The 11,215-nt window shown below is 39.6% G+C and overlaps 1 protein-coding gene across 2 annotated transcripts in view; it reads right to left on the minus strand.

Moving 5' to 3' along the window:
* IRS1 (insulin receptor substrate 1) overlaps positions 1 to 11,215 on the minus strand; it is a 56,685-nt gene that overhangs the window by 40,892 nt on the left and 4,578 nt on the right. The gene's annotated exons all lie outside the window — the stretch shown is intronic.

Here is an 11,215-nt window from a genome sequence, read left to right on the forward strand (position 1 = left end):
AATGAATAGGGAACTTACACTCACAATTTTTTAGTAGGAAAGCATGCCAATGATGGGTGATTCCATTGTATTTCAGGAAGAGATAAAATTTTCTGAAAGGAGAGAGGTAGGGAGCTCGGTACCCAGGATTCAAGCCAGTAAAATATTTTAAGTGTTTTCTTTGATCAATTAAATGCATTGATTTTACATTGCAAATGCAATTTTGCTCCCTTACGCTGGAAACTCATTCAGAACTCTTCAGAGTTAAGAACTATTTGTTTATCTTACTAAATATCTCCTGCCACTATTTTTAAAAATAATATTCCCTCTGCCAAAAAAGAAAAAAAAAAAAAAAAAAAGCCCCAAAGTTCCTTATCTAGAGAGTAATAGTAAATCATATTAGTTAGAGAGGGGAGGGATTCATGGAATGGGGCTCTATTCTTGGAGGAAAAAAAAACACATTAATTTAAAATCCACTTAAAAGTAGCCAGTGAATTAGATCAAATTGGGCAACACAGGTTTTTGTCATGCATTTGATAATGCAAAGATGCTTTGCAAGAGCCTGTCTCACACAGCCTGGTGGGAAGCAGGCTTTGAAGACACAAAAACATTCCATCAGTGAGTTTCAAGCTGGAGGCTAAAAGCAGCAGCCATTCATTTTTCCATCTCGAGACACATTCCTCTCCCAGTTCAAAGGCCCCAGAAACAACAAGACTGCACACTTTCTGAAGGTCGTCCCTTGTAGGAACTTGTGAGTGATTGAAGGTTCAGGCTGCAAAATATTTTTAAAGACCTAGCTTTAGGAATGTTACCCTTTTTATTGGAGTATATTTTCCAATCCCAAACCACCCCCCCCAAACACACACATACACATTTATGCAAAAGGAAAAGTTTTAATTATAATCCTGATTATTTCCCAGATACCCTACTAGTGGAAGTTTAAGTTATCCATTTTTTAAATGTAATATTTATATTCCTTAATCTAACCAGAGAGAAAGGGATCCACTTTGAAAGGAAGTTATTGTTTACCTGTGGTTCAAAGAGTGTGTTGGAATCAGGAAGAGGGGCAGGCAGGGAAAGTGAAGGGGGGATTGGGGGATAGATTGGAGCTACTAAAATCACAATAAAAATACCACCAACTCAACTGGCTCCTCATAAAACTTGAGGGCTCTCCCCCGCCCCACCCCACGACATGCTTTATACAGTGTCCCAATTTGTTTTGTTCTGTAACCTCAAGGACATTTAAGGCACTTTATTTGAGATTCTGGTAAAAGAAGAATGTAAATACTGGCTGGTAAGAGATCTGGGCAAAGAATTAACAAAAATATTTCCTTCACTTTGAATGGGATGTTGCAAACCATTTGCATTAGCTTTCCAATAATCAGCAAGCCCGCATTACCCAAACCTTGCCTTGTGCTCAAGCAGGAGAACCTCTTTCAAACCATTTAAAGGTCTTTGGCTCCCTTTGCTCCCCACATCTCCCCTCACAAAATTCTAGCTCCCCAAGCAAGTTCTCCTGCAGTCCAGCTGGTTGTGTAAAAACAGCCCTCCTAGATCAACCAGTCCTCCCAATTCCCACCCAACCTTCCATGACTGTAGCCTCATGAGTTAACCAACGTCAAACAAGCAGATGAACTGCCCAGCTGAACCCGGTCCAGGTCACCAACCTGCTTAATAGTGAGCTAATAAATGATTGATGTTTTAAGGCATTATGTTTTGGAGTGGTACACATCAAAAGTTAAGTGATACATAAACCTAAGAAACTAGACATCTTCACATATAAAACTATTTAGCAGCTCTAAAAATAGTTCCCTCACATTGATGAATTTCATTTGAAGAAGCACTTCTCCCTACTCTAAGCTAATCTGGGAAAAAATTCACATTGCTATTAGCATATGCTATTAACATATTAGCAAGCCACCAGAAATGACAGAATTTAAATAAAAATTGTGAGTATTTTATCTGTTATCATATTCTTAAAAGTTTCTATTTAGTAAAAAGAACTCCCCCTGTACTATATGACCTTGATAGCAAGAACATCAGAGCATCAGTCAAAAATGGTTTTGATAACTAGAAAATTCCTCTTTGGTTTAAAGTAAAAATTATGTTAGCAATACACAGATCTTCCTTAGGAGATACGACGGATTCTCTCAATTCCACTCCTGTCCAGTATTAATAACTTGGGAGAAAATGAGAGCAAGTACATCACTAGCATAAAGGAATTGCCTTAATTATTTGCATGCAATTTTATGTCTAAGATAAATTGCTCCCAGAATTTAAAATAATGAAAGACTATTCCAACAAAAAGCATTAATTCTTTTGAGCACTCAAAAATATGAGACTAGTATCGTAGAGTCCAGAAAGTCTTCAAAAGGATTCTTAACTTTTATATTTAGTCCTACTACACTATATTCTATTAATGATGGGGTGAGGGTAGGTGGATAGGACAGGAGGGTGTGCTTAAGGACCACCACAGAAGTTAACAGAAGAAAGCAGGGTAATTAAGATTAAAAATGATAGCACTTGAAAGCTTTCCCTTAATCCTTTTGCACAAACTCTTAAAAGTTAAAAAAAGAAGATCATTTTTTAACCAATGCCTTTCCCCCTTCACTGGATTACTCTAGATTAATCACTAGCAACTTTTTGAACCTGAGAGGTCAAAGAGTCATGGAAAGCAGAGCACTTTTCTTTTCCCTTTTAACAAAAAAGCAGTGAGCCTATTGTAAGAGGTAGGTGGTCTACTGTGTGCCTTTAGTGCAGAAATTTGGAATTTGAGCATGTTCTTCCATGGAAGGCACTGAGCAGTTGGGCATTTAACCATCTTTCTATTACTAAACTTCAAAATTTCAAAATTTATGAGCAGTCTGCCTCTGAGAAGATAAACAAAAACCCAGCAACAATACTGGCCTGTGAGAAAGAGAATCTGGGGGACTAGGGTGGGAGGGAGCCTAAATTTTTCACTCTATATCTTTTTTTATTTTAATCACTTGAAACTTGAACCTTGTAGCATGGGCATGTATTGTCTATATCGAAAAATAAAAGAAAAAATAGTGTGAATAGAAACAGCAAGGTACTATAAAAATTGGCGGTCTTAAAAATATATTTTTTTTAATGTTTCTGTTGAAAACAAACATCGCTGCACGTTATCAAAACGGGGGTGGGGGGAGAGAGAGAGATATCAGCTTAATAGAGAGCAGTGACAAAATCTCAAAGGAGATTAGAACTTCCAGGGGAATCAAGCACAGGAACCAGTTCACAGGATTAGAGGCTTTCGCTACTAAAAATAAAAACCACCCACAAAAAAAGGGGTTAAAAAAAAAAAACGTTTCAAATCATAAAGCCTCTGAGAATGAGTAAAAAAGTCTTTAAAGATTCATTTATAGCCCCCAAAGTACCCCGATTCCTAACACTGACCAGTCCATACAACCATCCCCATTAAATCCCTGTTCATTTAATACCTGGATGCCTCTCCCTCCCTTAGACTAAAGATCCAAAGCAGAGAGAGATTTTCTTTGCTTCTTGCCAATACCTTATTTGTTAACTGAATATATGAAAATGGGCCACCCTTCCAAATGACAGTTTAACAGCATTATAAACTATTTAGTATGTAGGTGCCATACTAAATAGGACGCTACAGTTAGAATGAAGGAAAGTACAACACTTTATGGTAGCTGGGCACAAAAGCATGTGAGAAATGCTGACTTCCATGGATCTCAGGTTCCATGAAATTCAGGACAAAGTTCCTGAATTTTGTCACCCTCCCCTCACCCCAGTAAGTTGTGCCATAAGAAATACAGTAAGTTTGGATGAACTCCCCTCACTCCCATTTGTTCTCCATTTCATGGACCCACCCTTTTCATCTCTCAATAAAGTGTGTACCATTTGGAATATAACAGGGGCTCAACAATGTTTACTGAAGAAAAGGAAGGAGAAAGGGGGAAAAGCAAGATCAGTGGTTTGGGGCCTATTTGGCCAAGGGCAGAGAATTTCTGTTGGAACTGGGCAGTGGGTAACCGCCGAAGCTGCACTAGACACTGTGAAACATCTGCTGATTGTCCCCACAACCTCTAAAATTCAAGGGTAAGCGTGATTACTTTTCTTACCCTATAGAGTCCTTCAAATAATTTTAACATGAACAGGGAAGTGATCATCGGAGAATATCAGAGGAATGATAGTTGAAGATCTAGTAATTACTGAATATTTCAGAGGCCTTCAACTGACTACTCCAGTTTTATAAATTTCTGTTTTTTAAAAATTTTGCTTGTCTAATTTAAATCATAGTCTTCCTAAAAGCAACAATTATGACTTTCTGTGCACAATATAATTTGTTTGCCACTTGTACATTTGAAAACAAAATACCTCTTTGATCAATTCAAAAGACATTTATCAACTTTTCAAACAATTATCAACTTCTCAAGATTAAGTGATAATGTTTAGCAACATGACCTAAATATCAGAGGATTGGACATTTGGAGAACTTGCACCAAAGCACCTTTCAGTCAACAACAAAAAAGGACAAAGTTCATTAAAGTCTTTTTTTAATTTCCTACAAGTTTCACTGGCATCACCTTCAGCCCAATCAATTACCATCCAACTTCTCTTTTAAACCAGTTTTCCTCTAACCAGATCAGGGATAGACGGTATACAGTGTAGATGGTATACAGAGTAAAACAAAGAGAAAACAACAACATGGAATGGTAAAAGGAAAATAATGGAAAAACAATGGATGCAACTCAGATTACTCAATAAAACACCGAAGGTGGGATAAAGAAACCACAATATCCTCTTCCTTTAAGGTAATGTGGTGGCTTAGCGCTATGTACCCCAGAAAAACCCGTCCTTAAACTTAATCCATTCCTGTGGGTGTGAACCCATTGTAAATAGGGCCTTTTGATGAGGTTACTTCAGTTAAGGCGTGGTCCAGTTGAATCAGGATGGGTCTTAATCCTATTACTGAAGGCCTTACAGGAAGGCCAGAGAGAGAGAAAAAACCAGGGGTACAGCCCCAAGCTGGAAGTCAAGGCATCTGAAGAGAAAGGAGAAGCCAGGAGAGGCCACCATGTGCATTGCGTGTACTTCCACGTGACAGAAAAGCCAGGGACCAAGGAGCTGAAGCAGCCAGCCCCAGAATGCCACAGTCTTCTGCAAGAAAGCAATACCTTGCTGATGCCTTGGTTTTAGAATTCTCTGAGCCTCAAAACTGTGAGTCAATAAATTCCCATTGTTTCAGCCAACCCATTGCACAGTATTTAGAGTCCAGGAAACTTAAACAGAAAGATACAACCAAATTGCCCCAAGTATTCAACTCTACTGCCATCATGAATGAAATTGTAGAAAAGGGGTTGAAGGAAAAAAGCAGCCTTTTCAAAATAACACATCATTTTCAAAAAGCTGTATTATTCAAAGATCACTGACTCATTGAAGAAACACAAATAAAATTTACCCAACCAAATTCATTCAAACAAACAGACTAAAGCAGAGCCTGCAGCAAGAGTATTATGAAAATGGAAAACGCTCCTTTCCCCACAGATGACAGTACCTTATACTTATCTAATCAATCTTTCCCCTTTTTTTTAGAAATTAAGAATTGAAGAGACACTACCATTTGTATGATATAAGACAAGGAAGAGAAGCAAATAAATGATACTAGTCTATCATTTAAAAAAAAACTTTATTATAACTTTTTTAGTAACTGTTTCATATTAGTTGAAACTTGGTATATTATTATAACATACTGATATTAAAATGTAATTCTATTAAGTTAAAATTCCATGTGCTTATACCTCCTGAATATCTTTCAGAAACATTTTTAAAGAGCTTTTAATGTCTGCACACAGATATGGATTAATAAGGTAATGAAATAATCAATTACATAATTTAAGATGTAGTAGAGGAAATCTCTATTATTTTAAGAGCCAAAAAAGTATTACTAGGGAAAAAAAGTTAGAGAAGCTTTAAGTGTGAGATTGACTTCAAACAGAATTCATAAGAAATCATTTTCCTTGTATACAATTTCTATTAACTCTGTAACATAAGGAAATAGTTGAGGAAATGGCTTTCTTTAAGATAAAACAAAACAAACAAATCCTTAAAATTGTGAAGTGTTTCATTATATTAAATTACCATCTGCCAAAATAAAAGGAACCATTTATATGCTACACAGCTGAAAAATACAGCTGATTATAGCAGGAGAATCGGAAAGGAGCTGGTCAACGAAGTCTGAACAAAAGGGTCAACAGACTATTCTAATGATTTAGGAAATACACATGGAAATGATGCCTTAAGGGGGGATGCTTCTCAAGACACTGGCAACTCAGCAAAGTCATGTACAGCTTAACCAACTCATCAAAAACCCCACACCACAAAAAAGCTGGGCAGCAATAATTTTGCCAGCAAAAGTATTGAGCTTTTTCACATACCTAAGAGGGAAATTAACAACTACATGAAAGATTGTGGAAGATCTCAGAAAGTCCCCAATTGGCTTCTCGGATTTTCTTTCATTTGTAAATAGACCATCCACAAGAAAGGGTGATTTCCAACAGAAAAAATATAGAATGCCACAGACATGCACTGGCTAAAGCTTGACCCACACTGTGGGGTAGGTGTGGTTGGATGTTTCTGACAGTTGACCTTAGGATACAGGAACTAGCAGGTAATTTACCTTCCAGCACAAATTTCATTTAAAAGGGGAGAGAAGAGGTTACAAGAGGGGAGTACGTAATCCAGTCTAGAGATGGTTCCAAAAACTTATGCTGGTACAGACAGCAGAGTTAATCTGCTAAAACCTGAAAATGGCCCCTCGTAACAAGAAAGCTTAAAAATCAGTCCTGAATCAGACAAAGAATTTTCCTTCCAGGCCCTAGTCTGGGCATAAAGAATGTCTGATCCAAAGGCTAGAACAGGACAGAACAGGATATTCTAACATACTTCATTATTATCCCATAGAAAGCTTCTACAGAAAGAATTCTCATTACAACTGACCCATTAAGGAATGCAATTTTCTCCAAAGCATTCCTATGTTTAGAGCTGTAAAGGCATTTTGAACAAACTTCTCAAATTACTAAAGAGAAAATAGGTCCTGAGAAACTAAGTGACTTGCCCAAGGTCATTCAGCAAGTGAAGGGCACAGGCTGTGCTAGAACTCAAGATCTCTGGCTCCCATGAGCTGCGTTTCCATTGCATCATTCCAGATAGCATAAAGGTAATTTCCAGGAATTTTGATAAAACAAACAAACAAAAAAAAAGACGTCCTTTTGGCCTTGGAATAAAGAATCCCAAGTCCTTTATTGTAAGGCAACACTACAAATATTTATTTGGGGGGCAATCTGGTAAATTAACACATTACATGGAATTTTTATAGATTTTTTTTTTAATATAAAAAGCTACCTAAACAATAGCACAAAATAAAAAGATTGCTAGGTGCTCAGTTTTCTGGATAATAGAGATACTTTCCCACTGCTCAGACGCATTTCTCACACGGGAGCAGTCCCTTTACTATTTTCCGCTATGATGTTTCAGTGAGGCAAGACAGATGATGGATGGTGAGTGTTGGGGAAGAAGGGGGATACTTCCACAGCGTTTCTCTTTATTTTCCTTATTTTAGAAAGGGAAATCTGAACAAATTTTCCCCCCCATACAGCTCACATATTTTTGGTTATGTGAGGGTGCAAAACACAAATCTAGCAAAGCTCTCAAAACCAGTTCGCCCTAAAGGGCTCGTGATTTGGGCTCTCACTGGTCAAAAACAAACCTGCTTTTGAGAATACAGGCAGTATTTCTTCCACACCTCAGTAAGGAACCCTAACCAAGCCCTTTGTAATGAATCTCTAGATTCTCGGGCTCTGGAAGCTTCTTTCCCCAGTTTTCATTTCTCTTGGGCCCAGAGGGTCAGTTCTTGTTCCTCTTAAGCTAGGACGGTGCTCCACCATCCGCGGGCGCGCAAAGTGTCGAGCACAATGCAATCTTAACCAAACAAGCCCCCCACCCCCCGGAATCGCCCCAAACAATGCTAGCCACAGCACTTGTCTTTCCTTCTCCTTTTATTAATTTTTTTCTCTCTCCATTAGTAAGAGATTTAAACGTAAGAATCGGGAGCCAACCCAATCCATCCTACAACCGCGTGCTGAGTCTTCCTCCTACTCGTTGATTTCAAGACTGGGAGAGGAAGGAACGTAGCGTCGTAGTAAACCATAGTAAAGAGAAAAGAGAAACAAAATGGGGCACGTCACATGGCCACCGCCTGGGATTTTTCTCAATTAAAAATAAGAGGAAGTGTGGGTTTCCGGCCTATGTCAGTGGGCTGGGTGGACTTTTTCATTCTTAGGATTCTGGACGAGACGCGCGGACAAGGCTAACTTCGTAACATCCTCTGGGGGAGGGGTATACGTAATTAGCTCGTTCTGTGCGGTGGGGAGCGAAAAGGGGTGGAAGGAGTGGGCTGCGCGAGGCCGGCCCTCTGAGGCGGGTCCCGGCGCCCCCTACCACCAACCCAGGCCGACCCGGGGGGCGGAGGCTCCCAGAGCCGCAGACTTCCCGCCCCGAGGCCCCGCCCACCCCTCAGGCCCCGCCCTGCGGCCGCCGCAGCTCCACCATTGCTCGCGCTGATAGGCTCTGGCGGGGCCCAATCAGCGCACGGCTGCCCCGCGCGCCCGCCCAGGGCCAGTAGCCCCGCGACGCAGCCCGCGGAGTTCGGACCCGCCAGCCACTGCGGACCGCGAGGCGCGAGGAGGGGCCCAGCACGCCCCAGACGGCGGGAGACCGGCGGGGGTGGGAGACTCCAGGGAGCCCTCGGTGCAGATTCCCCCGCCCCCGGCAAAAGGGGGCTTGGAGGAGAGAGGGGGGAGCCAAGTGCCGAATAAAGGAGGAGGAAAGCAGGAAGCGAGGTTTCCCGGGAAAATGGAAAGTGCCCGGGCCGAAAGGGTTTGCGCCAGACAAAAAGGCCACACAGCTAGGAGAAGCGAAAGGGGTGGGGGTGGGGGGGGGGGGGGAAGGCGTGGAGACACAGAATCCTTGAAACCACAAATAGGAAATAGAGTGAAAGGAAGAGAAACGACCAAATATTTTTTTTTGAGGGGGGCTATACCAATGAAAACTCAAAAACTGAACCCAAAACGGATGGCTCGAGTGTGTCTTTGTGAAAGCCTGCTTGATCTGCCCAGCTGCAGTTTCAAAAATAAAAGACAAATTTGAGATAAATAATGCTTAAAGGTAGCTGAGCTGCTAAAACGAAGTCTGACGAAGGCACAATTGACTCAATTTACTCTCTGGAAACTGCACAGAACACGCCACAAGTACTGCAAAATTCTGAAAAGGAGGAGGAAAAAGCAATTCCAGGAACATGAAAATAAGAGGGGAAAACAAAGGGAATGGGATGGACGTGGAGGGAGGGAACCGGAAAACAATCCAGCAGGTCTAAACTAAGTTGGAGACACAAGACAACAGAGGAGAGAACCAGAAAAGGTGTCGGATATGAGGTAAAGCAGAACGCAACTAAGTCCTGAGCAACTGAGCTACACGCCTCACAAACGTTCCTTAATAGATGGTGAAAGTATTAAGCCAAAAAGTTTAAAACGAGGGGTTGAGAGAAAGAAGACACCCCTCAAAGCACCCTCATTTTCTTTCACCATACTTCAGGTTTAACAAAGAAATGGGAAAAAGAGGAAAAGACAGCAATTGACAAGGAAGTTAGGAAAACAATGTTTCCACAACTAACAGATTCCTAGGAGGAGCTGTTTGCAACCACAGGTCTGATTTCTTTTTGTTTCAGATGATAATTGACTATCAAAATAACATCTTTCAACTCAACAGGGCAAAGGCAAGCAAACAGAATTCAGGATGTAAATGTGCCAGGTAGCACTTGTGTTCCACTTAAAACATACACATTATCTACTCTGTCATTTACATCTTACAAATAGACATTGTAGAATTTTTCTGGCATGGTACTTTAAAATCATGGACTATTGCTACTCAAAGGCTGTTAGGGATATGATATGATTATTTCAGTATATTGTTTTTCCTAAGAAAAGATTTTTTTTTAAAAAAAAAAAAATGTATTCTCCATATAAGGGTTTTGTTTATAAAGCCCTTTTTAAAAATGAAAATTCTGTTTGATCAATTTTCTTCAGAGCAAAATATTACTTGTACTCTATGAAAAACTGTTCAAATTAAGAAAACAGGTGAGGAAATGCTGTTTCTTGGCCTCTTTTCCCATCTCCTTTAAAACCAAAATTTTACTTCTGCTTTTTTCCTTCAAATTCTCATTACTTCATAAATGATATACTTTACAATACAAGTGGCTAAAGTGTACAGGGATTGACACTCCCAGAAACAACCTTTGAAATAACCAAAATTTTTACTGTTGACATTGATCTACACAATTAAATCTCTCTTCCAGCAAATCATGAAAACAAATGTTGAAATAAATACTGATCAAGTAACTGCTTTTTAAAACATGTTTCACCTAAAATCTTGCTTTGAATGTTCACGCATCTACATTTTTCTACAAAATAGTGAATTGTTAAAAATCAAGGAGGCTGTGACCACATAATAAAGTCTACCGATGGAAACCCAATGCAAAAATCAGTTTCATGTGGACATATACGAAGAATAAATGCTATATAAAGCTCATTCTGTGAAGCATACATAAAAAGACTGTCACAAGATAATCAGTTTGTCAGAATAAAGTGTTTCCAAATGCTGGAAACTTCTGCGATGCCAACTCATCACATTATTTGCAAGCTACCCTCCTCTCTTCTACCACAAGTATGACCACCAGAAAATAGGCTCAACAGAAAGAAGGGCAAGCTAATTTCCTATTACAAATGTTTTGCATTTTCAATACAGCCTTAGCCACAGAAGAACTAAGCCAGCTTTCAACATTTACTGAACCATTTACTCTTGAACAACAAATATCCTAAAACAATAACAGTATCTCAGTATCCTAAAGGCAGAGAGTATTTAGCTCTTATATTCAATGCAAAACAAAAACAACCCATAACCTTCCATTTCTTGGCTTAATAATCCTTCCCAACATAAAAATTTTAAGTGATTTTACAGAAGATGTATGGTAGCCCCCAAAATGATATGTGTAATGTCTCAATGCAGGCCTTTGCAAAAGCAGACAACTTAAGGCAGACAGGCTGGGACAACTTCCATAACTCTCAACTAATAATGGGTCCCAGACACATGCAGAGTTTACTGCATATCCTGTGTAAAAGCCACCACGTCTGTGAGATGG

This window comes from Choloepus didactylus, chromosome 9, assembly GCF_015220235.1.
Source record: "Choloepus didactylus isolate mChoDid1 chromosome 9, mChoDid1.pri, whole genome shotgun sequence".
In the NCBI taxonomy this organism is placed as follows: Eukaryota; Metazoa; Chordata; class Mammalia; order Pilosa; family Megalonychidae; genus Choloepus; species Choloepus didactylus.